This window comes from Mandrillus leucophaeus, unplaced genomic scaffold, assembly GCF_000951045.1.
Source record: "Mandrillus leucophaeus isolate KB7577 unplaced genomic scaffold, Mleu.le_1.0 Scaffold190, whole genome shotgun sequence".
NCBI lineage: Eukaryota > Metazoa > Chordata > Mammalia > Primates > Cercopithecidae > Mandrillus > Mandrillus leucophaeus.
In genome coordinates this window covers 3,240,667-3,244,558 of record NW_012101921.1, presented here as the reverse complement: position 1 = coordinate 3,244,558, position 3,892 = coordinate 3,240,667, and positions in this window count along the sequence as shown.

Genomic DNA, 3,892 nt, shown 5'->3' with positions numbered 1-3,892 from the left:
CACGATCTTGGCTCACTGCAACCTCTGCTGCCCTGGTTCAAGTGATTCTCCTGCCTCAGCCTCCTGAGTAGCTAGGATTACAAGTGCCTGCTACCGCACCCAGCTAATTTTTATATTTTTAGTAGAGACGGGGCTTCGCCATATTGGTCAGGCTGGTCTTGAACTCCTGACCTCGTGATCCACCTGCCTCAGCCTCCCAGAGTGCTGGGATTATAGGTGTGAGCCACTGCGCCCAGCCTCCTTGAACTTATTTTAAAGCAACAAAACCAACTGATTTCTTGAAATTTGTTTAATATAATATTGAAGAATTTTACTTACAAGTCTTTCTTTTTTGTTTCCTTACTTAAGGGGAAAAAAATACCTTTTATTTGAAAAAAATCACTTTTCCTCTGCATCTAATGATTTTTTCCTCTTGGTCTCCTTTTTTCTTACCTGTGTCACCCTACATCATCCTATTCTTTGCTATTAAAATTAATGGCAAATCCACAATTACTTTCGCACCAACCTAATATTGTTGCTCTTTCTTCAGGACCGCATTTCTTATCTGCTCTAGCCAATGCTTCAAGATTTCTTTCTTAGCTCTTTTCTTTCACACCTTACAGGGATATTGCTACCAATAGGATCCAGAGGTCACGCAGAACATACTAAGGGCTAATTCTGCATAAAAAAGATTAAACTTTTTTTTTTTTTTTTTTTTAAGAGACAGGGTCTTGCTCGGGCTGAAGTGCAGTGGTGTGATTTCGGCTCACTGCAACCTCGACCTCCTGGGTTCAAGCAATCCTCCTGCCTCAGCCTCCTGAGTAGCTGGGACCACAGACATGCACCACCATGCCTGGCTAATTTTTTGTATTATTTTTTGTAGAGATAGGGTCCCCCTATGTTGCCCAGGCTTGTCTCAAACTCCTGGCCTCAAGTGGTCCACCCGCCTCAGCCTCCCAAAGTGCTAGGGTTACAGTCGTGAGCCACCATGCCTGGCCAAGAATTACACTCTTATAGACAATTGAAAAATAGTCTGCCAGGCCCTCAAACCTCAAGGCTCTTGAGGTATCAGCTGTATCATCTGTTACCCCTATGCACTTACATCTCTAACTCTCACTCAAGCTGGTATTCTTTTTCTCTGCCTTTTTATGAGACTACAGAATTGTATTCAGGTCCATTCAGGTCAGTTCATAAAATGCTACTGGGGCACTTGTTAGCCAGACACTATAACAGGAACTAGAGGAATAAAGATAGTACCGGCCCTCCAGGATCCTGCCATCTAATGGGGTAGACATTCATACAAACAAATCATTCCATACTAAGTTGTAAATGTTAACAGAGAGGTATATACAGTGTGCTATCAGAGGACAATAACAGGCACTTAGCACAATTTAGGGGTTAAGAAAGGTTTCTAGAGGCAATAACAGCTGATATTACTAGAGTATTATGTGCAGGTCACGAGGGGAGGTTGGAAAGGTAGCCCATGGGGATAATGTATGCCACCAAGAAGCGGTTACTGTATTCTATAGGCCATAGGGACCCGCTGAAGAGTTTTAAGCAGAGAAGTCCCTTGGATTTTGGAAAAATATTTGCACTGGCATGACATGAAGGATGACTCTAAAGCAGTGGTTCTCAATGTGCCTGGACCAGCAGCTTTAGCATCTCCTGGAACTTGTTAGAAATGCAAATTTTCGAGCCCCATCCCAGACCTATTGAATCAGAAACTCTGGAAGCGGGGCCCAGCTGTCAGTGTTTTAACAAGACCTGCAGGTGATTCTGATATTGATCAAAGTTTGGGGACCCCTACTCTAAATCAGCAAGAAACACTTGACAATGTCTGGAACAGGGCTTAGATTAGGGTCAAGACAGCAAGGTGCAAAATTTAAAAAGCTCCAAAATCCTCAGTAATCAGAAGAAGTAGCATTTTAATACAATATATTTTAAAATCAAAATTAATATAAAAAATCCATGATAAACCATCAAAATTCTAGTTTAATTAATTACTTTTTTGGTGGAGGGGACTCTATGTCTTAAAAAAAGGCAATTAAGACTTTTAGACTCCATCTCTAAAAAAAAGTAATTAATTAAACTTATTTTTCATAGCACAGTCATAGCTCACTGCAGTCTTGAACTCCCACGCTTAAGTGATCCTCCCGCCTCAGCATCCCAAGTAACCACAAGTAGCTGGGACTACTGGTGCACACCACCACACCTGACTAATTTAAAAAATTTTTTCTTTTTGTAGAGATGGTATCTTGGTCTGTTGACCAGGCCCTTCTCTTTTTTTTTTTTTTTTTCTTTTTTTTTGAGATGGAATTAAGTTCTTGCCCAGGCTGGAGTACAATGGTGCAATCTCAGCTCACTGCAACCTCCACCTCCCAGGTACAAGTGATTCTCCCGTCTCAGCCTCCAAAGTAGCTCAGATTACAGGCATGTGCCACCACGCATGGCAATTTTTTTTTTTTGTATTTAGTAGAGATGGAGTTTCACCATGTTAGTCAGGCTGTTCGCGAACTCCTGACCTCAGGTGATCCACCCGCCTTGGCCTCCCAAAGTTCTAGGATTACTGGCATGCACTACCGTGCCCGGCCTAGACCAGGCTTTTCTCAAATTCCTAGCCTCAAGCAGTCCTCCCACCTTGGCCTCCCAAAGTGCTGGGATTATAGACGCCACTGCACCCAACCCAAAATTCTAAATAAAGGCAGGCTGTTTGTTTTTAGATCCTGCATTATTGCGCAATGGGGACAGTTGTTTTCAGTCAGCTTGGGGTTCCCAGAGTTCACATGGCTGTTACATTCCTCATCAGGCAGATTTATGGGGATTGACAAAGGCCAGTGGACAGATTGGGTGACATGGGTCAGGGCCAGCTGCTGAGAGCCATGCAGCACAGCACCCTCCATACCTAGAAGGGCTCTATGCTTGGTTTAATGCTCTGCTTTCACTGTTTTGAAATTCTTAATAAGTTTTGAAGAAGAGGACCTGCATTTTCGTTTTGCACTGGGCCCTCAAAGTTTCTGTGAAATTGTTTTTGGGGGGGCATCTTTTTTTCCTCCCTTCAAATTTTATACCAGCATAGTGTAAATTCAGTCTTTTTATTGTTGTTGTAGAACTATTATTAACTTACCAGGTGACATTTTGGTAAGTGTACATAGGGCACACATTTTTTTTCTTTTGTCGCGGGCTCCAGTGTGACTTAGCACTGTGTGATCATCACAACTTGGTGGTGCTACTGGCATCTGTGGGGAGTGGTCAGGGATGCTGCTAAACACCCTACAATGCACAGGACAGTCCCCCACAACAAGGAGTTATGCCATCCAAAATGTCAACAGTGCTGAGATTTATAAACTCTGATCTATAGGGAAAGGAGGTTGTTAGCAGAGTCTTAAAATGGGGCAGTAATAGCAAATATGGAACTACCTAGAACTCAATGATTAATCAGCTAGGAGGAAGTGGAATTTGAGAGAAAAAGACTTTCAGAATTTTTGCTTGTTTAGGGCATAAGTTAGTATAGCAAATTCAAGGGGAAGAAAGAGGCAGAAAGAAGTGAGGCAAGGCTGGGCGCAGTGGCTGACGCCTGTAATCCCAGCATTTTGGGAGGCTGAGGCGGGCGGATCTCACGAGGTCAAGAGATTGAGACCATCCTGGCCAACATGGTGAAACCCCATTTCTACTAAAAATACAAAAATTAGCTGGGTGTGGTGGTGCGGGCCTGTAGTCCCAGCTACTTGGGAGGTTGAGGCAGGAGAATCTGCTTGAACCCGGGAGGTGGAGGTTGCAGTGAGCTGAGATCGTGCCACTGTACTCCAGCTTGGCAACAGAGCGAGTATCCGGAAGGAAAGGAAGGGAGGAAGGAAGGAAGGAAGGAAGGAAAGAAGGAAGGAAGGAAGGAAGGAAGGAAGGAAGGAAGGAAGGA